At 49.6% G+C, this 23,656-nt stretch overlaps 2 long non-coding RNA genes across 7 annotated transcripts; one reads left to right on the plus strand and one right to left on the minus strand.

The window, feature by feature from the left end:
• Window positions 1–756: 756 nt before the first annotated feature.
• LOC136006281 (uncharacterized) lies at window positions 757–2,873 on the minus strand. Of its 2 annotated transcripts, XR_010609046.1 has the most exons (7): window positions 2,509–2,873; window positions 2,073–2,123; window positions 1,947–2,000; window positions 1,721–1,818; window positions 958–1,029; window positions 860–876; window positions 757–773 (listed from the first exon to the last, which is right to left on the minus strand). It is a non-coding gene; the product is annotated as an uncharacterized LOC136006281 (long non-coding RNA). The 2 variants fall into 2 exon arrangements; XR_010609045.1 differs by lacking the exons at window positions 1,721–1,818; window positions 1,947–2,000; window positions 2,073–2,123; window positions 2,509–2,873 and having other exon boundaries at window positions 958–1,680.
• A 1,410-nt stretch (window positions 2,874–4,283) lies between these two features.
• On the plus strand, window positions 4,284–6,881 carry LOC136006280 (uncharacterized). 5 transcript variants are annotated; one of them, XR_010609042.1, is made up of 7 exons: window positions 4,284–4,324; window positions 4,409–4,462; window positions 4,592–4,655; window positions 5,335–5,524; window positions 5,597–5,650; window positions 5,779–5,876; window positions 6,568–6,692. It is a non-coding gene; the product is annotated as an uncharacterized LOC136006280 (long non-coding RNA). The 5 variants fall into 5 exon arrangements; XR_010609041.1 differs by lacking the exons at window positions 4,284–4,324; window positions 4,409–4,462; window positions 4,592–4,655 and adding exons at window positions 6,721–6,737; window positions 6,824–6,840 and having other exon boundaries at window positions 4,793–5,524; window positions 6,568–6,639; XR_010609043.1 differs by lacking the exons at window positions 4,284–4,324; window positions 4,409–4,462; window positions 4,592–4,655 and adding an exon at window positions 6,824–6,881 and having other exon boundaries at window positions 4,793–5,524; window positions 6,568–6,639.
• Window positions 6,882–23,656: the final 16,775 nt, after the last annotated feature.

Here is a 23,656-nt window from a genome sequence, read left to right on the forward strand (position 1 = left end):
GGCATGAGGCTCGGGCTTCCATACTCACAAACGGGCACGCTCATTGCGACGCAGGGGGCCAGCCCACATCGCAAGAAGTGGCCAACAATATCTGGGAAGGTCTGCAAGGCTCAGGACTTTTCCAGGCAGTTCTAAAGCACAACTTCCTGGGTAGGAAACAAAGCTGGACTCGTCTTGAAACAGCCAAAGCACCACTCTCTGCGAGGAGCCAAAGGCGACAAACAGCACTTGCCCACCCTTGTGTGTTTCACCACGGACCATTACCTACTGTCCCGGACGCAACACCCCAGACTTAAGCCCCACAAATGGCACCTTTTCATCCTGGCATTTAAATCTGAGGCACCACCTGCGCTATAGCTGACCATTTACCTCCCAGCCACCTCCGACTGTGTCCTCAGACATTCTGGCTCAAATACTACATTGGAATGCTACATCTCAAACCCCTTCCTGCCATTCTGACGTTGTCCCCCACGCCCTCGCCTCCTACAGGAGGCCCTCTACTTAGCGTGCGTAGTGCCGTGCGTCTCGAGGCGGCCTCACTGCTCAGAACTCCCACAGCAGACGCCAGCCATCTTGCTGCCGTTACCAAGTTCCTCTTCATCATCTGCCAGAAACAAACAAAGAAAGGGGAACACGTTGTGCTGGCCATCATCTCCAGCATCCCAGCTATCTATGCCAGCCTTTTCTGTAACTTTACTTCGCCTTTACATTATGCTCACCTACTCCCAATCTATTGCAGAATACAATGCTGGGCTTCTCCTGCACTCTAGGACCTAGGAGTACAATAGAAAGAAATGACCATGGTGCTTGTAAAAAGTGACCAACCCCCACAACCATTATTGTTACCTCTCCGACTCACCTCAAATACTCATCTGACTGCAGAAGTGGAACGCAAGACCTGCAATAACCAACACTACTACTGAACCCTTTGCCATGTTATTCTCAGCTCTTACTCACCACTCACGCAGACAACCTTCTGACAGCCCTCCTCAGCTGGCAGCTTCACCTCTCTTGATTTAAGTGTGGCACCTAAAAAAGAAATGGAAACAGGCACTCATGGAGAGAAAAACAGAAGCTTTGGCCGACCCTGAAATAAGTTGCTACTGGGGTGTTCCAAGCATGGCTCACCTTGACTGAGTCATCTGAATGTTATTTTTCAGCTCGAGTGTGAGGATGAGTTTGAGCCAGGGAGTCTTAGCCAGGTAGTCAGAACCAGGAATTCTGTGTTAGAATCAACTTGAGATTTGTGTGGATGCATGAGCCAGTACGTGTCAGACTAAACCTAAGTGAGTGTGAGGAGAAGTCAGCGCCAGAGAACGTCTGTGCAGCTTAAACATGAACATGAGTCTGAGCCAGTCTGTGTGAGAAGGAGCCTGCACTGTCTGCCAGTCTTGAATATGAGTCTAAGCCAATGAAAGCCAGAAAATTAAAGCTGGGGAGCAGGCAATGAACCAGAACCAGACGAAACAAGACCCAGCTGTGGATCGTCAGGGTGCTTTTATCCCAGCTGGGAGTTTGCCCCACCCCTGACCCAGGGCACTGGGGGAAGGGCTGTGGGTGACACCCTCCCTCCCTAACACAGTCAAGCTGTAGCTGCCCTACCCATGTAAGCTCATGCTACAGAGTAACCCCCTGCCTTTCCCTCAGCCCCATGCTACATTTCAAACCCCGGACCTTGTCCCCCACCCTCCAGCCCCAAGCAGCAGTCCCTCTACTTAGCTTCCATAGTGCCATGGGTTTCAAGCTGGCCTTGATGCTCAGAACACCCACATCAGAGTCCTGTGATCTTGCCACAGCTGCCAAGTTTCTCTTTATCACCTGCAGCAACCAAACCAGCAAACAGGAACACACTGTGCTGGCCACCATCATCACCACCACCCCACCCACCAGTGCTGGCCTGCTCTGTAACAGCCCTCTTTCTCCTTCAAAGCTCATCATGTGCTTGCCTGTTCCAAACCCACAGTGGAGTCCGACATTGAGCCTCTCCTCACCTCCAGGTCCTAGGAGTACAATAGAGACAAATGATCACCCTGCTTGCAAAAAGGGACCGACCCCACTATCCTTCTCCTTACCTGTCTGACTCACTTCAAGCACTCATCCGACTCCAAAGGTAGAGGGCAGCCCTGCAACACCGAGCACAAATACTGACCCCCTTTGCCATGCTCTCCTCAACAATTAAGCACCCCCAACACACACAACCCCCGATCTTCTCACAGCCCTCCTGAGTTTGCAGCTTCACCTCCCTCGAGTTATCTGCAGCACCTAGAAAAGTAAAGGGAACATGCACACACTGACAGAGATACAGAAGCTGCACCCTTCCCTCAGGAAGTCCCATCTCTCTCTCCTGTCACTTTACTACTCATCCACTAGCCCTCAGAGCTTTTCCATCCCTTTATTCTAACGTGTACACCCCCTGGAATACACCACCAACAAAAAGTAATTGCAGCTTTATGAAAATGACAAGACCCTAAAATAAATTGCTGCTTGGGTGGTCTAAGCTTTGCTCACCTTGGCTAAATCACCTGAATGTCTTTGTTTAGTTAGAATGTGAGAGCTAGTCTGAACCAGGAAGCCTATGTTAGTCTCGATGTGAGACTCGTGTGGTTGGGCGAGCCAGTCAATGCCAAATTGAGCCTAAATCTGAACTAGAGTGTCTGTGCTGTTTAAGTATATGAGCCTGAGCCAGTCTGTGTGGAAGAAAACCTCTTTGAGACTAAGCCCTAGAATGTGAGACAGAAAACCCCCACCCAGTCTGAAACCAAGTATAGTTTTGAGCCTAACTTCATAAAAGTGAAGCTATGGAATCTGAGAATTTTTAAGAGAAATCTAAGCCCCAAAAAGAAACCCAAGAAGTTAAAATCAGAGAGCAGCCAAGAAACCAAACCCAAAACAACAAAAACCAGGTGCACCTTGTCAGGCTGTTTTTATCCCAGCAGCTGGTTTGCCCCACCCCTGAGCCATGGCACTGGGGAGGGGGGGTGTTGTGGGTAGGGCCTGGGGTATATAAGGCACAGCTTCAGAGTAAGGGTCTTCTTTAGGATTTGATGCTATTCAAGGTAAGGTCTTTGGGGTGTTTTGTGGTTTTAATGATGTGTGTATTGCTTTTGTTTTTTGAGTTTTTTGAAATGATTTTTTCTGAGCTAATTTTTTTAAGCTATCTTTGGTTTTGCATCTTCTTGTATAAATGAATTTCTTTGTGCTGTGGTTTTACTTGAGGTGCTGTTCTTAGTGGTGGTGTTCAGGTAAGTGTTTTTTTTAATTGCTCTCAGACACAGAACTTAAAGAAAAATTTGTTTACAGTTTATGTTCTTATTATTTGTCTTTTATTTCTCATAAAATATTTATAACAGTGGTTACTGAGCAAACATTCCATTTATATGTTTAAGAGTTACTTCAAGAGTGCCTTTGGGTTTGTGCTCTTTCAAAAACTAAGTTGGACACTTGGGTCTAAAGAATACCAAAACATAATATTAATGTTCTTTTGGGATGTAGTGGCTGTTAAATAACTGATGACTTTTGGCAGGGAAAGATAAAAGGATGCTTTTCAGCTTGTATATTTCTTATTTTAAAACTCTAAATTACAGAGTGCTTGTTCATTACAGTCTGCATATAATAAATATTTCAGGGAATTTCCTTGTCTTAGTCTGCAGAATGTTGTGTGGCAGTTCTTTTATTTTTTCCTTTTATTCCTGTTACTGCAAATGATAAAAATAAATTGGGTGGGTGCAGTAAACACCCATGTGTCTAGTGTGGGAGATCTGAGCAACAATTTTAGTTTGAGACTTATGACACTATAAAAACTAAGCAGAAAGATTAGTTTTCCACAGAACAGACGGGGGAAACAGCATCAGGATAGCAGAAAGAGATTTGAAATACACCATGGGGATGAGAAAAAATAAGTGGGACTTTTTTTAGCACCATCTTATAGTGGGCAGGGTAGTACAGCTTGACTGTTTTAATGAGTGCATTAGCTTGTGTGCTGTTTTGGTGCTTCCAACTCACTGCTAGAACTGAAAGTGTTAAGCTTGTTCTTGGAACTTAGTCCTTCATATACAGAGTGCTTGTGTTGGCTGGTTAAAAGCTGGTCAGGCATTCGTGTTCATTACTTACAAACATAAAGCAGAGAACAGCTTTTTTTTCAGTCACATCAGCAGGAGCCTTCTAAGGCTTTTATCCAGCTTCCAGTTCCAGCTATAAAAAGGTAAAGGGTTTCATTTTGAGTGTGATGCCCTCATGTTTAGAAGAACATGGCAAAAAGATTCAGTATTTGTGTTTGGTATTGCAGGTGTTGCCCTCTAGGTTGGGAGTCGGATGAGTGCTTGAGGTGAGTCAGGGAGGTAAGCGGAAGGATTGTGGAGTCGGTCACTTTGGCAAGAACCATGGTCACTGGCTTCTGTTGCACTCCTAGGGCACGCAGGGGAGGAGAGGCCCGGCGTCAGAGTCTGGAATGGCTTTGGCACAGGTGAGCACGGTGTTGAGGAGCTTGGGAGGAGGCAGACGGTTGGTAAGGAAGAGGCCGAGCTGGATGGCTGGGATGCTGGAGATGATGGACAGCACAACGTGTTCCCCTTTCTTTGTTTGTTTCTGGCAGATGATGAAGAGGAACTTGGTAACGGCAGCAGCATGGCTGGCGTCTGCTGTGGGAGTTCTGAGCAGTGAGGCCGCCTTGAGACGCATGGCACTACGCACGCTAAGTAGAGGGACTCCTGTAGGAGGCGAGGGCGTGGGGGACAACGTCAGAATGGCAGGAAGTTTCTTTTTGGGGCTTAGATTTCTCTTAAAAATTCTCAGATTCCATAGCTTCACTTTTATGAAGTTAGGCTCAAAACTATACTTGGTTTCAGACTGGGTGGGGGTTTTCTGTCTCACATTCTAGGGCTTAGTCTCAAAGAGGTTTTCTTCCACACAGACTGGCTCAGGCTCATATACTTAAACAGCACAGACACTCTAGTTCAGATTTAGGCTCAATTTGGCATTGACTGGCTCGCCCAACCACACGAGTCTCACATCGAGACTAACATAGGCTTCCTGGTTCAGACTAGCTCTCACATTCTAACTAAACAAAGACATTCAGGTGATTTAGCCAAGGTGAGCAAAGCTTAGACCACCCAAGCAGCAATTTATTTTAGGGTCTTGTCATTTTCATAAAGCTGCAATTACTTTTTGTTGGTGGTGTATTCCAGGGGGTGTACACGTTAGAATAAAGGGATGGAAAAGCTCTGAGGGCTAGTGGATGAGTAGTAAAGTGACAGGAGAGAGAGATGGGACTTCCTGAGGGAAGGGTGCAGCTTCTGTATCTCTGTCAGTGTGTGCATGTTCCCTTTACTTTTCTAGGTGCTGCAGATAACTCGAGGGAGGTGAAGCTGCAAACTCAGGAGGGCTGTGAGAAGATCGGGGGTTGTGTGTGTTGGGGGTGCTTAATTGTTGAGGAGAGCATGGCAAAGGGGGTCAGTATTTGTGCTCGGTGTTGCAGAGCTGCCCTCTACCTTTGGAGTCGGATGAGTGCTTGAAGTGAGTCAGACAGGTAAGGAGAAGGATAGTGGGGTCGGTCCCTTTTTGCAAGCAGGGTGATCATTTGTCTCTATTGTACTCCTAGGACCTGGAGGTGAGGAGAGGCTCAATGTCGGACTCCACTGTGGGTTTGGAACAGGCAAGCACATGATGAGCTTTGAAGGAGAAAGAGGGCTGTTACAGAGCAGGCCAGCACTGGTGGGTGGGGTGGTGGTGATGATGGTGGCCAGCACAGTGTGTTCCTGTTTGCTGGTTTGGTTGCTGCAGGTGATAAAGAGAAACTTGGCAGCTGTGGCAAGATCACAGGACTCTGATGTGGGTGTTCTGAGCATCAAGGCCAGCTTGAAACCCATGGCACTATGGAAGCTAAGTAGAGGGACTGCTGCTTGGGGCTGGAGGGTGGGGGACAAGGTCCGGGGTTTGAAATGTAGCATGGGGCTGAGGGAAAGGCAGGGGGTTACTCTGTAGCATGAGCTTACATGGGTAGGGCAGCTACAGCTTGACTGTGTTAGGGAGGGAGGGTGTCACCCACAGCCCTTCCCCCAGTGCCCTGGGTCAGGGGTGGGGCAAACTCCCAGCTGGGATAAAAGCACCCTGACGATCCACAGCTGGGTCTTGTTTCGTCTGGTTCTGGTTCATTGCCTGCTCCCCAGCTTTAATTTTCTGGCTTTCATTGGCTTAGACTCATATTCAAGACTGGCAGACAGTGCAGGCTCCTTCTCACACAGACTGGCTCAGACTCATGTTCATGTTTAAGCTGCACAGACGTTCTCTGGCGCTGACTTCTCCTCACACTCACTTAGGTTTAGTCTGACACGTACTGGCTCATGCATCCACACAAATCTCAAGTTGATTCTAACACAGAATTCCTGGTTCTGACTACCTGGCTAAGACTCCCTGGCTCAAACTCATCCTCACACTCGAGCTGAAAAATAACATTCAGATGACTCAGTCAAGGTGAGCCATGCTTGGAACACCCCAGTAGCAACTTATTTCAGGGTCGGCCAAAGCTTCTGTTTTTCTCTCCATGAGTGCCTGTTTCCATTTCTTTTTTAGGTGCCACACTTAAATCAAGAGAGGTGAAGCTGCCAGCTGAGGAGGGCTGTCAGAAGGTTGTCTGCGTGAGTGGTGAGTAAGAGCTGAGAATAACATGGCAAAGGGTTCAGTAGTAGTGTTGGTTATTGCAGGTCTTGCGTTCCACTTCTGCAGTCAGATGAGTATTTGAGGTGAGTCGGAGAGGTAACAATAATGGTTGTGGGGGTTGGTCACTTTTTACAAGCACCATGGTCATTTCTTTCTATTGTACTCCTAGGTCCTAGAGTGCAGGAGAAGCCCAGCATTGTATTCTGCAATAGATTGGGAGTAGGTGAGCATAATGTAAAGGCGAAGTAAAGTTACAGAAAAGGCTGGCATAGATAGCTGGGATGCTGGAGATGATGGCCAGCACAACGTGTTCCCCTTTCTTTGTTTGTTTCTGGCAGATGATGAAGAGGAACTTGGTAACGGCAGCAAGATGGCTGGCGTCTGCTGTGGGAGTTCTGAGCAGTGAGGCCGCCTCGAGACGCACGGCACTACGCACGCTAAGTAGAGGGCCTCCTGTAGGAGGCGAGGGCGTGGGGGACAACGTCAGAATGGCAGGAAGGGGTTTGAGATGTAGCATTCCAATGTAGTATTTGAGCCAGAATGTCTGAGGACACAGTCGGAGGTGGCTGGGAGGTAAATGGTCAGCTATAGCGCAGGTGGTGCCTCAGATTTAAATGCCAGGATGAAAAGGTGCCATTTGTGGGGCTTAAGTCTGGGGTGTTGCGTCCGGGACAGTAGGTAATGGTCCGTGGTGAAACACACAAGGGTGGGCAAGTGCTGTTTGTCGCCTTTGGCTCCTCGCAGAGAGTGGTGCTTTGGCTGTTTCAAGACGAGTCCAGCTTTGTTTCCTACCCAGGAAGTTGTGCTTTAGAACTGCCTGGAAAAGTCCTGAGCCTTGCAGACCTTCCCAGATATTGTTGGCCACTTCTTGCGATGTGGGCTGGCCCCCTGCGTCGCAATGAGCGTGCCCGTTTGTGAGTATGGAAGCCCGAGCCTCATGCCGTGTGAGGGAGGCAGAAGCTCATCCCACCCAGGCGACCGTTGCCTGCGCGGGGACGCCCGCTAAGGTTGAGCCTGCCACCTCGCACGGCCGTGATGATTCTCGGAGCTGGTTTGCTGGTGGTCTTGGCAGGGTCCTTGGGGTTGGGAAGATAGGCAGGCATGAGAAGTATCCTTGAGTATCTCTGTAGTTTCCCATGTTAATAAAGTAGTTGGCAGTTCTGTTTGTCTCTGGTTTTCTCTGACCTGGAGTTCTTGAGCTCTGGAGCGTAGGTGGTGGGTTTTTCTAATCACAGTGTAGCTGTCTACTCTTGATGATCTGTGTGAATGGACAGAAGAGCTCTGGGAATAAGCTTGTAATGAATGAGTGAGGGCGAGAGAGTCTGCTTGGGAGTGGGAGTGGTAGTATTATGTGGAGTTAGTGTGTGAGCCAGAGGGTGTGAGGGTCTGTGTTGAGAGTGTGTGAATGTCAGTCTGTGTATGCATGTCAACCTGAGCGCCGGTGTGAGTCTGGCCTGAGACTTAGAGGCAGACTAAGGTTTGCTTGGCGTTGCGGTGACTAATGCCAGGTTGTTCTTGCAGATGGCGAGATGGATAGCCGCGTGTGAGAGGCTGATGGAGGAGGGTTGAGTGGAGCGATGGTACCAGGTGGGTAAAATTGTGGTGTCAGAAGGAAGTTCCAGCTTACTCTCCTGGCTGTCTTCTGGCTTGCTGTGCGTTTTGAATTTGGAGGTGCGGAGCGAGGAGCGCAGCGAGGTCTGTGCCCCAGAGCTGACTTGGACTAGGTGAGCTATGCTTAGCAGAGTGAAGCAGCACCTGATGGAGTGCCTTGTAGTTTTTGTGAAATTAAAACCAGCTCTTAATGTTGTGTTCTGCAGGGGGTGCACGGGCTCAAAGAAGAGAACGGAAGACGTGCAAAGGCCAGCGGACGAGCAGCAGAGTGACGGGAGAGGGAGATGGGACTTGCTGAGGGCAGGGTGCATCTTGGAACCCTCTCTCAGCGTTTGTCTGTTTCCCTTTGTGTTTCAGGTGCCGCAGGTAACTCGGGAGATGTGAAGATGCCAACAGAGGAGGGCTGTGAGGAGTTCAGGGGTTTGTGTGTGTGTGTGTGTGTGTGTGTGAGCTTAGAGTTGAGAAGAACGTGGTAAAGGGGTTCAGTATTTGTGTTTGGTATTGCAGGTGTTGCCCTCTAGGTTGGGAGTCGGATGAGTGCTTGAGGTGAGTCAGGGAGGTAAGCGGAAGGATTGTGGAGTGGGTCACTTTGGCAAGAACCATAGTCACTGGCTTCTGTTGCACTCCTAGGGCACGCAGGGGAGGAGAGGCCCGGCGTCAGAGTCCGGAATGGCTTTGGCACAGGTGAGCACAGTGTTGAGGAGCTTGGGAGGAGGCAGACGGTTGGTAAGGAAGAGGCCGGGCTGGATGGCTGGGATGCTGGAGATGATGGCCAGCACAACGTGTTCCCCTTTCTTTGTTTGTTTCTGGCAGATGATGAAGAGGAACTTGGTAACGGCAGCAAGATGGCTGGCGTCTGCTGTGGGAGTTCTGAGCAGTGAGGCCGCCTCGAGACGCAGGGCACTACGCACGCTAAGTAGAGGGCCTCCTGTAGGAGGCGAGGGCGTGGGGGACAACGTCAGAATGGCAGGAAGGGGTTTGAGATGTAGCATTCCAATGTAGTATTTGAGCCAGAATGTCTGAGGACACAGTCGGAGGTGGCTGGGAGGTAAATGGTCAGCTATAGCGCAGGTGGTGCCTCAGATTTAAATGCCAGGATGAAAAGGTGCCATTTGTGGGGCTTAAGTCTGGGGTGTTGCGTCCGGGACAGTAGGTAATGGTCCGTGGTGAAACACACAAGGGTGGGCAAGTGCTGTTTGTCGCCTTTGGCTCCTCGCAGAGAGTGGTGCTTTGGCTGTTTCAAGACGAGTCCAGCTTTGTTTCCTACCCAGGAAGTTGTGCTTTAGAACTGCCTGGAAAAGTCCTGAGCCTTGCAGACCTTCCCAGATATTGTTGGCCACTTCTTGCGATGTGGGCTGGCCCCCTGCGTCGCAATGAGCGTGCCCGTTTGTGAGTATGGAAGCCCGAGCCTCATGCCGTGTGAGGGAGGCAGAAGCTCATCCCACCCAGGCGACCGTTGCCTGCGCGGGGACGCCCGCTAAGGTTGAGCCTGCCACCTCGCACGGCCGTGATGATTCTCGGAGCTGGTTTGCTGGTGGTCTTGGCAGGGTCCTTGGGGTTGGGAAGATAGGCAGGCATGAGAAGTATCCTTGAGTATCTCTGTAGTTTCCCATGTTAATAAAGTAGTTGGCAGTTCTGTTTGTCTCTGGTTTTCTCTGACCTGGAGTTCTTGAGCTCTGGAGCGTAGGTGGTGGGTTTTTCTAATCACAGTGTAGCTGTCTACTCTTGATGATCTGTGTGAATGGACAGAAGAGCTCTGGGAATAAGCTTGTAATGAATGAGTGAGGGCGAGAGAGTCTGCTTGGGAGTGGGAGTGGTAGTATTATGTGGAGTTAGTGTGTGAGCCAGAGGGTGTGAGGGTCTGTGTTGAGAGTGTGTGAATGTCAGTCTGTGTATGCATGTCAACCTGAGCGCCGGTGTGAGTCTGGCCTGAGACTTAGAGGCAGACTAAGGTTTGCTTGGCGTTGCGGTGACTAATGCCAGGTTGTTCTTGCAGATGGCGAGATGGATAGCCGCGTGTGAGAGGCTGATGGAGGAGGGTTGAGTGGAGCGATGGTACCAGGTGGGTAAAATTGTGGTGTCAGAAGGAAGTTCCAGCTTACTCTCCTGGCTGTCTTCTGGCTTGCTGTGCGTTTTGAATTTGGAGGTGCGGAGCGAGGAGCGCAGCGAGGTCTGTGCCCCAGAGCTGACTTGGACTAGGTGAGCTATGCTTAGCAGAGTGAAGCAGCACCTGATGGAGTGCCTTGTAGTTTTTGTGAAATTAAAACCAGCTCTTAATGTTGTGTTCTGCAGGGGGTGCACGGGCTCAAAGAAGAGAACGGAAGACGTGCAAAGGCCAGCGGACGAGCAGCAGAGTGACGGGAGAGGGAGATGGGACTTGCTGAGGGCAGGGTGCATCTTGGAACCCTCTCTCAGCGTTTGTCTGTTTCCCTTTGTGTTTCAGGTGCCGCAGGTAACTCGGGAGAGGTGAAGGTGCCAACGGAGGAGGGCTGTGAGGAGTTCAGGGGTTTGTGTGTGTGTGTGTGTGTGTGTGTGAGCTTAGAGTTGAGAAGAACGTGGTAAAGGGGTTCAGTATTTGTGTTTGGTATTGCAGGTGTTGCCCTCTAGGTTGGGAGTCGGATGAGTGCTTGAGGTGAGTCAGGGAGGTAAGCGGAAGGATTGTGGAGTGGGTCACTTTGGCAAGAACCATGGTCACTGGCTTCTGTTGCACTCCTAGGGCACGCAGGGGAGGAGAGGCCCGGCGTCAGAGTCTGGAATGGCTTTGGCACAGGTGAGCACAGTGTTGAGGAGCTTGGGAGGAGGCAGACGGTTGGTAAGGAAGAGGCCGGGCTGGATGGCTGGGATGCTGGAGATGATGGCCAGCACAACGTGTTCCCCTTTCTTTGTTTGTTTCTGGCAGATGATGAAGAGGAACTTGGTAACGGCTGCAAGATGGCTGGCGTCTGCTGTGGGAGTTCTGAGCAGTGAGGCCGCCTCGAGACGCAGGGCACTACGCACGCTAAGTAGAGGGCCTCCTGTAGGAGGCGAGGGCGTGGGGGACAACGTCAGAATGGCAGGAAGGGGTTTGAGATGTAGCATTCCAATGTAGTATTTGAGCCAGAATGTCTGAGGACACAGTCGGAGGTGGCTGGGAGGTAAATGGTCAGCTATAGCGCAGGTGGTGCCTCAGATTTAAATGCCAGGATGAAAAGGTGCCATTTGTGGGGCTTAAGTCTGGGGTGTTGCGTCCGGGACAGTAGGTAATGGTCCGTGGTGAAACACACAAGGGTGGGCAAGTGCTGTTTGTCGCCTTTGGCTCCTCGCAGAGAGTGGTGCTTTGGCTGTTTCAAGACGAGTCCAGCTTTGTTTCCTACCCAGGAAGTTGTGCTTTAGAACTGCCTGGAAAAGTCCTGAGCCTTGCAGACCTTCCCAGATATTGTTGGCCACTTCTTGCGATGTGGGCTGGCCCCCTGCGTCGCAATGAGCGTGCCCGTTTGTGAGTATGGAAGCCCGAGCCTCATGCCGTGTGAGGGAGGCAGAAGCTCATCCCACCCAGGCGACCGTTGCCTGCGTGGGGACGCCCGCTAAGGTTGAGCCTGCCACCTCGCACGGCCGTGATGATTCTCGGAGCTGGTTTGCTGGTGGTCTTGGCAGGGTCCTTGGGGTTGGGAAGATAGGCAGGCATGAGAAGTATCCTTGAGTATCTCTGTAGTTTCCCATGTTAATAAAGTAGTTGGCAGTTCTGTTTGTCTCTGGTTTTCTCTGACCTGGAGTTCTTGAGCTCTGGAGCGTAGGTGGTGGGTTTTTCTAATCACAGTGTAGCTGTCTACTCTTGATGATCTGTGTGAATGGACAGAAGAGCTCTGGGAATAAGCTTGTAATGAATGAGTGAGGGCGAGAGAGTCTGCTTGGGAGTGGGAGTGGTAGTATTATGTGGAGTTAGTGTGTGAGCCAGAGGGTGTGAGGGTCTGTGTTGAGAGTGTGTGAATGTCAGTCTGTGTATGCATGTCAACCTGAGCACCGGTGTGAGTCTGGCCTGAGACTTAGAGGCAGACTAAGGTTTGCTTGGCGTTGCGGTGACTAATGCCAGGTTGTTCTTGCAGATGGCGAGATGGATAGCCGCGTGTGAGAGGCTGATGGAGGAGGGTTGAGTGGAGCGATGGTACCAGGTGGGTAAAATTGTGGTGTCAGAAGGAAGTTCCAGCTTACTCTCCTGGCTGTCTTCTGGCTTGCTGTGCGTTTTGAATTTGGAGGTGCGGAGCGAGGAGCGCAGCGAGGTCTGTGCCCCAGAGCTGACTTGGACTAGGTGAGCTATGCTTAGCAGAGTGAAGCAGCACCTGATGGAGTGCCTTGTAGTTTTTGTGAAATTAAAACCAGCTCTTAATGTTGTGTTCTGCAGGGGGTGCACGGGCTCAAAGAAGAGAACGGAAGACGTGCAAAGGCCAGCGGACGAGCAGCAGAGTGACGGGAGAGGGAGATGGGACTTGCTGAGGGTAGGGTGCATCTTGGAACCCTCTCTCAGCGTTTGTCTGTTTCCCTTTGTGTTTCAGGTGCCGCAGGTAACTCGGGAGAGGTGAAGGTGCCAACGGAGGAGGGCTGTGAGGAGTTCAGGGGTTTGTGTGTGTGTGTGTGTGTGTGTGTGAGCTTAGAGTTGAGAAGAACGTGGTAAAGGGGTTCAGTATTTGTGTTTGGTATTGCAGGTGTTGCCCTCTAGGTTGGGAGTCGGATGAGTGCTTGAGGTGAGTCAGGGAGGTAAGCGGAAGGATTGTGGAGTGGGTCACTTTGGCAAGAACCATGGTCACTGGCTTCTGTTGCACTCCTAGGGCACGCAGGGGAGGAGAGGCCCGGCGTCAGAGTCTGGAATGGCTTTGGCACAGGTGAGCACAGTGTTGAGGAGCTTGGGAGGAGGCAGACGGTTGGTAAGGAAGAGGCCGGGCTGGATGGCTGGGATGCTGGAGATGATGGCCAGCACAACGTGTTCCCCTTTCTTTGTTTGTTTCTGGCAGATGATGAAGAGGAACTTGGTAACGGCTGCAAGATGGCTGGCGTCTGCTGTGGGAGTTCTGAGCAGTGAGGCCGCCTCGAGACGCAGGGCACTACGCACGCTAAGTAGAGGGCCTCCTGTAGGAGGCGAGGGCGTGGGGGACAACGTCAGAATGGCAGGAAGGGGTTTGAGATGTAGCATTCCAATGTAGTATTTGAGCCAGAATGTCTGAGGACACAGTCGGAGGTGGCTGGGAGGTAAATGGTCAGCTATAGCGCAGGTGGTGCCTCAGATTTAAATGCCAGGATGAAAAGGTGCCATTTGTGGGGCTTAAGTCTGGGGTGTTGCGTCCGGGACAGTAGGTAATGGTCCGTGGTGAAACACACAAGGGTGGGCAAGTGCTGTTTGTCGCCTTTGGCTCCTCGCAGAGAGTGGTGCTTTGGCTGTTTCAAGACGAGTCCAGCTTTGTTTCCTACCCAGGAAGTTGTGCTTTAGAACTGCCTGGAAAAGTCCTGAGCCTTGCAGACCTTCCCAGATATTGTTGGCCACTTCTTGCGATGTGGGCTGGCCCCCTGCGTCGCAATGAGCGTGCCCGTTTGTGAGTATGGAAGCCCGAGCCTCATGCCGTGTGAGGGAGGCAGAAGCTCATCCCACCCAGGCGACCGTTGCCTGCGCGGGGACGCCCGCTAAGGTTGAGCCTGCCACCTCGCACGGCCGTGATGATTCTCGGAGCTGGTTTGCTGGTGGTCTTGGCAGGGTCCTTGGGGTTGGGAAGATAGGCAGGCATGAGAAGTATCCTTGAGTATCTCTGTAGTTTCCCATGTTAATAAAGTAGTTGGCAGTTCTGTTTGTCTCTGGTTTTCTCTGACCTGGAGTTCTTGAGCTCTGGAGCGTAGGTGGTGGGTTTTTCTAATCACAGTGTAGCTGTCTACTCTTGATGATCTGTGTGAATGGACAGAAGAGCTCTGGGAATAAGCTTGTAATGAATGAGTGAGGGCGAGAGAGTCTGCTTGGGAGTGGGAGTGGTAGTATTATGTGGAGTTAGTGTGTGAGCCAGAGGGTGTGAGGGTCTGTGTTGAGAGTGTGTGAATGTCAGTCTGTGTATGCATGTCAACCTGAGCGCCGGTGTGAGTCTGGCCTGAGACTTAGAGGCAGACTAAGGTTTGCTTGGCGTTGCGGTGACTAATGCCAGGTTGTTCTTGCAGATGGCGAGATGGATAGCCGCGTGTGAGAGGCTGATGGAGGAAGGTTGAATGGAGCGATGGTACCAGGTGGGTAAAATTGTGGTGTCAGAAGGAAGTTCCAGCTTACTCTCCTGGCTGTCTTCTGGCTTGCTGTGCGTTTTGAATTTGGAGGTGCGGAGCGAGGAGCGCAGCGAGGTCTGTGCCCCAGAGCTGACTTGGACTAGGTGAGCTATGCTTAGCAGAGTGAAGCAGCACCTGATGGAGTGCCTTGTAGTTTTTGTGAAATTAAAACCAGCTCTTAATGTTGTGTTCTGCAGGGGGTGCACGGGCTCAAAGAAGAGAACGGAAGACGTGCAAAGGCCAGCGGACGAGCAGCAGAGTGACGGGAGAGGGAGATGGGACTTGCTGAGGGCAGGGTGCATCTTGGAACCCTCTCTCAGCGTTTGTCTGTTTCCCTTTGTGTTTCAGGTGCCGCAGGTAACTCGGGAGAGGTGAAGGTGCCAACGGAGGAGGGCTGTGAGGAGTTCAGGGGTTTGTGTGTGTGTGTGTGTGTGTGTGAGCTTAGAGTTGAGAAGAACGTGGTAAAGGGGTTCAGTATTTGTGTTTGGTATTGCAGGTGTTGCCCTCTAGGTTGGGAGTCGGATGAGTGCTTGAGGTGAGTCAGGGAGGTAAGCGGAAGGATTGTGGAGTGGGTCACTTTGGCAAGAACCATGGTCACTGGCTTCTGTTGCACTCCTAGGGCACGCAGGGGAGGAGAGGCCCGGCGTCAGAGTCTGGAATGGCTTTGGCACAGGTGAGCACGGTGTTGAAGAGCTTGGGAGGAGACAGACGGTTGGTAAGGAAGAGGCCGGGCTGGATGGCTGGGATGCTGGAGATGATGGCCAGCACAACGTGTTCCCCTTTCTTTGTTTGTTTCTGGCAGATGATGAAGAGGAACTTGGTAACGGCAGCAAGATGGCTAGCGTCTGCTGTGGGAGTTCTGAGCAGTGAGGCCGCCTCGAGACGCAGGGCACTACGCACGCTAAGTAGAGGGCCTCCTGTAGGAGGCGAGGGCGTGGGGGACAACGTCAGAATGGCAGGAAGGGGTTTGAGATGTAGCATTCCAATGTAGTATTTGAGCCAGAATGTCTGAGGACACAGTCGGAGGTGGCTGGGAGGTAAATGGTCAGCTATAGCGCAGGTGGTGCCTCAGATTTAAATGCCAGGATGAAAAGGTGCCATTTGTGGGGCTTAAGTCTGGGGTGTTGCGTCCGGGACAATAGGTAATGGTCCGTGGTGAAACACACAAGGGTGGGCAAGTGCTGTTTGTCGCCTTTGGCTCCTCGCAGAGAGTGGTGCTTTGGCTGTTTCAAGACGAGTCCAGCTTTGTTTCCTACCCAGGAAGTTGTGCTTTAGAACTGCCTGGAAAAGTCCTGAGCCTTGCAGACCTTCCCAGATATTGTTGGCCACTTCTTGCGATGTGGGCTGGCCCCCTGCGTCGCAATGAGCGTGCCCGTTTGTGAGTATGGAAGCCCGAGCCTCATGCCGTGTGAGGGAGGCAGAAGCTCATCCCACCCAGGCGACCGTTGCCTGCGCGGGGACGCCCGCTAAGGTTGAGCCTGCCACCTCGCACGGCCGTGATGATTCTCGGAGCTGGTTTGCTGGTGGTCTTGGCAGGGTCCTTGGGGTTGGGAAGATAGGCAGGCATGAGAAGTATCCTTGAGTATCTCTGTAGTTTCCCATGTTAATAAAGTAGTTGGCAGTTCTGTTTGTCTCTGTTTTTTCTGACCTGGAGTTCTTGAGCTCTGGAAGGGAGGTGGTGGGTTTTTATAATCAGTGTAGCTGTGTACTCTTGATGATCTGTGTGAATGGAGAGAAGAGCTCTGGGAATAAGCTTGTAATGAATGAGTCGGGGGCAGAGAGTCTGCTTGGGAGTGGGTGTGATAGTATATATCTGGAGTTAGTGTGTGAGCCGGAGGGTGTGAGGGCCTGTTCTGAGAGTGTCTGAATGCCAGTGTGTGACTGCATGTCAACCTAAGCGTCGGTGTGAGTGTGGCCTGAGGCTTTGAGGCAGACTAAGCTTTTGCTTGGCGTTGCGGTGACTAATGCCAGGTTGTTCTTGCAGATGGCGAGGTGGATAGGCACGTGTGAGAGGCTGCTGTGGGTGGGTTGAGCAGAGTTGAAGGTACCAGGGGGGTGAACTTGCTATGTCAGAAGGAAGATGTTCCAGCTTAATCTCCTGTCTGGCTTATGCTTTGCTGTTTATTTTCAATTAGGAGGTGCAGAAGAAGGAGCTGAGCAAGACCTCTGACCCAAAGCTGCCTTGGGCAACCTGCTGCTTCAGCCCGCTAAACATAGCTCAACTGATGGAATGTCTTGCAATGTTCATGAACTTGGAAACATTCCTTGTATTTGTGTTCTGTAGACAGTGCACGGGCTTGTAGAATAGAACCGCAGGCCTGCAAAGGCCAGTGGATGAGCAGTAAAGTGACGGGAGAGGGAGGCGGGACTTCCAGAGGCATGGTTGCCGCTTTGAACCTTCTCTGTGTGTTTCCAATTAGTTGTTTTTCAGGTGCTGCGGCCAACTCAGGAGAGGTGAAGAGGCAAATGGAGGAGGGCCATGAGAAGATAAGTGGGTTGTGTGTATGGGCTCAGATTTGAAAATATCACGGCAAGGGGGTGCAGTATTTGTGTTTGGTGTTGCAGGTCCTGTGTTTTACATCTGGAGTCAGGTGAGTGTGTGTGGTGAGGCAGGGAGGTAACAATAGGGGTTGTGGCTTGGTCCCTTCTTGCAAGCACGGTGGTAATTTGTCTCCCTTGTACTCCTAGGTTCTGGATTGCAGGAGACAGCCCGTCATCATGCTCCGGAATCAATGTGGAGCATGCGAGCACCGTGTTGAGGAGCATTGGAGGAGGCAGGGGTTTGTTACGGAACAGGCTGGCATTGCTGGTTGGGTGGGGGTAGTGACAGCCAGCACAGTGTGCTCCCGTTTGTTTGTTGTTGCAGATGATGGAAAGGAACTTGGCAACTGTGGCAAGATCCTAAGAATTCCAAGATTCCTTGGAAGCAAGTTCCAGTTGATTGTCCTGGCGGGCTTTTGATTTGCTGCGTGTTTTAAATTAGGAGGTGCAGATGGAGGAGCGCAGTAGGGCTCTGTGTCCCGGAGCTTACTTGGACTGGGTGAGCTATGCTTAGCTGGGTGAAGCAGCAACTGATAGTGTCTTTCAGTTTTTGTGAAATTAAAAGCATCTCTTAAGGCTGTGTTCTGCAGGGAGAGCCCGGGCTCAATGAAGAGCAGGTAAGACGTGCAAAGGCCAGCAGATGAGCAGCAGAGTGACAGCAGAGCGAGAAGGGACTTGCTGAGGTAAGGGTGCATCTTTAAACCCTCTCTCAGCATTTGTCTGTTTCCCTTTGTGTTTCAGGTGCTGCAGGTAACCTGGGGGAGGTGAAGGTGGCAGCTGGGGAGGGCTGTGAGGAGTTAAGGGGTTTGTGTGTTTGTGTGTGTGTGTGTGAGCTTAGAGTTGAGAACAACGAGGAATTTGAAGCTTCTCTTGTGTTGTACTTTGTAAGCAATACATTGTCTCATACAGGGAACCAAAGATCTGCAAAGTCCACTGTGCGAGCAGTAAAATGACAATAGAAGGAGATGGCACTTGGTAAGTTAAAGGTGCATCTTTGAGTCCTCTCTCAGCATGCCTGCTTTTGTTTCTTTTTCACGTGCTGCCGCCAGCTTGGGAGATGTGAAGGCACAAAGCGTGGATAGTTGTAAAGAGTTAAGGGGTTTTTGTGTGTGTGTGTGATGTCTGGGCAATGAGGAGAACATGGCAAAGGGATTGAGTATTTGCATTTGGTATTGCAGGGCCTGTCCTATAGCTTGGGAGTCAGATGAGTGCTTGAGGTGAGTCAGGGAGGTAAGCAGGAGGATAGTGGGGTTAGTCCATTTTTGCAAACACTCTGGTCATTTTTCTCTATTGCACTCCTAGGTTGCGGAATCCATGAGAGTCCTAGTCCTAGTCCGTTTGGGACAGGCAAGGCGAGCACAATGTTGAGAATATTTGGAGGAGGCAGAAGGTTATGATAGGTCAGGTCGCTCTGGTCGGCTGGTGTGGTGGTGATGACGGCCAGGATAGTGTGTTCCCCTTTCTTTGTTTGCTTCTGGCAGATGATGAAGAGGAACTTGGTAACGGGTGTGGCATTGGTGAAGTCTGCTGCAGGAGTTCTGAGCAGGGAGGCTGCCTGAAGACCCATAGTACAATGCATGCTAAGTGAAAGTACTGTTTTTTTGGGGCAGGGGTGGGGGACAATGTCAGAATGGCAGGAAGGGCTTTGAAATATAGTGTTCCGATGTACTATCTGAGTCAGAATGTCTGGAAGTCTCAGAACACACTTGGAGGGGCCTTTGAGAGGAATGGACAGCTGTAGTGAAGCTAGTACTTTGGAATCAAAAGCAAGGATATAAAGGTGCTATTTGTGCTGCTTAAGTCTGTGCTGTTGTGTCAGGGACAACAGGCAATGGTCTGTGGTGAAACACACAAGGGTGGGAAAGTACTGTTTGTTGTCTTTGGCTCTTAGCAGAGATAGCTGCTTTGGCTGTTTCATGACAAGTCCAGCTTTGTTTCCTCCCTGTAGAGTTCTGCTTTAGAACTGCATGAAGAAGTGTAACCCTTGCAGACCTTCCTAGATATTGTTGGCCACTTCATCTGATGTAGGATGGCCCCTTGCGTCGCAATGAGTATTCTTTTTTGTGAGTATGAAAGCCCAAGCCTCATGCTATGTGAGGGAGGGAGAAGGTCATCCTGCCCAGGTGACCGTTGCCTACATGGGGACACCCGCTAACGCTGAGCCTGCCACCTCACACCACTGTGACAGTTCTTGGACCTGGTTTGCTGATGGTCTTCACAGGGTCTTTGGGGTTGGTGAGCTAAGCAACCATGAAACCATACCCTTTACTGTATTCTTACTATGTCTGTATTTTCCGATATTAATAAGCCTATTGGCAGTTACATGCTTGTCTCTAGTTTTCTCTGACCTGAAGTTCTTGAGCTCTGGAACATAGGTGGTGGGTTTTTATAATCACATTGTAGCTGTTTATCCGTAATGATCTCTGTGACAGTTAACATTTGTCATAGCCTATGTTTGAGCAGCGGTAGGTGCAGGGATATAGTTTTGGCAAAAGGGTGTTTAGGATGTTCCCGAGAACCCGGTTCCCACAGATTGATTATGACGAGGCAGGGGTAGGCATGGCAGCGACAAGTGGAGGCGGAGTTTGTACCTGCGTGGCATGCAGCAGGGTGATCTATTTGGAATGCCTGAGAGCATGTATAGATGTGTGGAATCATGTGTGGGCGGTTCTAGGCTTAGGGGTTGTCTCTATGCGTGGGACGTGGGTTTTAGATTGAATTTTTTTTTTTCAGGTCTTTGGATGTTTAGAAACAACAGTCACTGACAGAGGACTTTTTTTTCCCTCCCTCAGGTGAGTTTTTTTTTTATTGTTTCCAGCCAGTCCATGATTTGATGTGCATCTCTGCCTATGTTTGAGTTGTGGTTGGTGCAGTTATGGGTTATTCAGGCAGGGTAATTTTGAGGCTTCAGCAAATTCAGTTGCTGAGAATTCATGAAGCCACTCTGTGGGGGTGTTGTTTTGTATTGGGAAAGAACATGTGAGAATTGGTGTGGCAGCCCTTAAGTTGCTGTCTCCTATGTGGGTGTAGGTGGTTGTTAAGCATGTTTAGGTGCAGTGAGTATTGTCTGTTGCATGCAAATAGTTATCTTTGCAGAAATAGAGAAAAGTAAAGTGAGGGGAGAATTTTTAGAGGACATATTGTAATAATATTGATAGAAATGTATTTTTGTCTGCAGGTAAGCACGTTGAGAACCTATAGATTTAAAAGCAGCTCTGTTTGTTCTTGGATGGAGATTCGCAGCATATAGAAGATTTCAGTTAAAGGTATGAAAGTTTTCCATGACAAATGGAAGGCTGCATTGCCGTTTGTAAAGGGACGTCTGATGATCGTTATGTGACAAAGCATGCTACGTGTTGAGCGTCTTGTGTAAGTACTAAAGTGTTGTTGAATTTCTAAGGATTGAATTTTAAAATGTGAACAATGTCATTTATGTATGTAAATGTATTTAAAAGAAATGTGTGATGTTACTAATTTCCTAAGTTTATGTAAGGTAAAAGTTATTGGTGTTAGGTTTAGAATGCAGGTGTTAGGCTTAGAATGCTGCTGTTAGGAGAGCATAGCGTTTCGATGAAGAGCATAGCGTTTCGATAGGTAACTTAGTCTGGTAATGCAGGACGTAGCATTTTGCCGAAGACGGTGGTGTTTCGCCACAGACCATGGTGTTTCATAATGCAGACGGTGGTGTTTCGTAGTGCAGAACGTGGCGTCTCCCTGGGGATCTTAGTTTCGGAATGTACAACTCAGCCTTTCACAATGCAAAACTCAGCATTTCAATTGAGAAATAAGATGCATAATGCAGAACTCAGCCTTTCGTAATGCAGAACTTACTGTTTCGTGATGTAGAACTCAGCGTTCTGTTGGAGAACTCATTGTTTCGCTGGAGAACTCAGCCTTTCGTAATGCAGACCTGAGCGTTGCGTAATGCAGACCTGAGCGTTGCGTAATGCAGAACTTAACACTTCAATTGAGAACTTAGTTTCGTAATGCAGAACTTAGCGTTTTGCTGGAGAACTTTAGCGTTTCACTGGAGGAAGTAACGTTTTCCTGGAAAATTAGTGTTTCAAGTGAGAAGTTAGTTTCATAATGCAGAACTTAGTGTTTTCCTGGAGAACTTAGCATTTCAATTGAGAAATTAGTTTCGTAATGCAGATCTTAGCATTTCACTGGAGAACTCTAGCGTTTTGCTGGAAAACTTAGCGTTTTCCTGAAGAACTTTGCGTTTCAATTGAGAAATTACTTTCGTCATGCAGAACTGAGTGTTTTGCTGGAGTACTTAGCACTTCAATTGAGAAACAAGTTCCATAATGCAGAACTTAGTGTTTTCCAGGAGAACTTAGTGTTTCAGTTGAGAAATTTGTTTTGTAATGCAGAACTTAGCGTTTTGCTGGAGAACTTAACGTTTCCCTGGAGAACATAGCATTTCAATTGAGAAATGACTTTTGTAATGCAGAACTTAGTGCTTCGCTGAAGAACTTAGTGCTCCGCTGGAGAACTTAGCGTTTTCCTGGAGAACTTAGCTTTGTAATGCAGAAATTTGTGTTTTGCTAGAGAACTTGGTGTTTTTCTGAAGAACTCAGCTTGTTGCTGGAGAACTCAGTGTTTCGCTGGAGTAGTCAGCCTTTCCTAATGCAGAACTCAGCCTTTCCTAATGCAGAACTCAGCCTTTCCTAATGCAGAACTTAGTGTTTCCCCGGAGAACTTAGCGTTTAAAGTGAGAATTTACTTTCGTCATGCAGAACTTACGGTTTCGCTGGAAAACATACAGTTTTGCTGGAGAACTGAGCATTTCGTAATGCATACCTTATTTTCGTAATGTCGAACTCGGCGTTTTGGAATGCAGAACTCGACGTTTTGGAATGCAGAACTCGACGTTTAGGATTGCAGAACTCTGCGTTTTGCTGGAGAACTCTGCGTTTTGCTAGAGAACTCTGCGTTTTGCTGGAGAACTGTCGTGGTTCAAACCCAGCCATAAACCTCGTTTGCTCACTCCCCCCCTTCTTGCCCCCCCCTGCTCCTGGAGGGACGGAGAGAAGAATCAAAAGGAATGCAACTGCCACGGGTTGAGATAAGAACAGTTTAGTAACTAAGGTATAACACAAATCACTACCGCTACCACCAATAATAATAAAGGAAATAACAAGAGGAAAGAAAACTACACCTCAACACCAGCTGACCAATAATTCGCCCCACTCCCCCCAGCCGAGCACCAACGGATACCTCTTCCAACCCTGCAGTCCCCCAGCTCTTCCGGGTAACTCTGTTACATCCCAGGCATGATGTGCTGTGGTATGGAATACCTCTTTTGTCAGTTTGGGTCAGGTGTCCTGTCTCTGCTTCCTCCCAGCTTTCCCTCCTTCCTGGCAGAGCATGTGGCTCAGAAAGTCCTTGGCCAGACCAAACTTTTGAGCACCAACTGAAAACATCAGCCTTACCAACACTGTTCCCAGGCCAAAAAATCAAAACACAGCACTACAGTAGTTACTAAGAAGGAGAAAAAATAACTGCTACTGCTGAACCCAGGACAGTATCCTATGCCATTCAAGTCATGCTCAGATCCCACATTTTCAATATACCATCACTCTTATCTCAGTGCACTCTTATCTTAGTGCATGGCCCAGTCCCTATAAAGCTGTTGAGTCCATCAAGTCCATGATATCAAGTTCCATCTCTTGTAACAGTATCTCAGAGCAGGAGAGGCTGCATGCACTGTTCACACTCGTGAATAACGTAAGCAATAGTGTCCATCGCTAAGTCCACTCCTGGATCATGAGTCCATCTCTATGTTGCATCTCTACCCTGATGGCCTGAAGTGTCATGGGACCACGAGGCTCAAAATAATTCACCGTTCCCTTCAGCAGTTTCTACAGCTTGTTGCTGGGGACTCCATACAGCTGCCTTCCATCTGCGACGCTTCCAAAGCACTGGAGGGGTCCAGTGGACCAGATACTTGCTCATGCTGTCCCACATACACTGCCACTCATGACTGTCCAGCCTTGAGGAAGATCTCTTGGTCCTCCCATATTGTCGTCTAACCCCAGACAAGAAGCAAACTTGACTCTGCTTAACTTCTGAGATCAGACAAAATGGTTGCGGGCAGAACACACTCTGTGTGTGTGTGCCAACATGCTGATCCCCATCACAATCAGCAGGCATGTCCCAGAGGTACCCAAAGGAAAAAAACATTTACGCACCACGAGGTGCAAAAATGTGGGATCTGAGCATGACGTGAATGGCATGGACTAAGGGGTGGATACTGTCCTGGGTTCAGCAGTAACAGTTATTTTTTTTTTCTCCTTCTTAGTAAGTGGTGTAAGCTCTGTGTTTTGACTTCCAGCCTGGGCAGAGAGGTGATAACACCAGTTGTTAGTAATTGTTGTTAAGTAATGTTTATTCTGGCCAAGGACTTTGTGAGTCTCATGCTCTGCTGGGGACGAGAGGAGGCCGGGAGGAAGCAGAGACAGGACGCCTGACCCAAAGTAGCCAAAGACGTATTCCATACCACAGCATGTCATGCCCAGGGAGGTAACTGGGAATTACCCGGAACGGCACACTCTCTCTTGGGGGGGGTTAAACTCGTTCG

This window comes from Lathamus discolor, unplaced genomic scaffold, assembly GCF_037157495.1.
Source record: "Lathamus discolor isolate bLatDis1 unplaced genomic scaffold, bLatDis1.hap1 Scaffold_139, whole genome shotgun sequence".
Classification (NCBI taxonomy): Eukaryota; Metazoa; Chordata; class Aves; order Psittaciformes; family Psittacidae; genus Lathamus; species Lathamus discolor.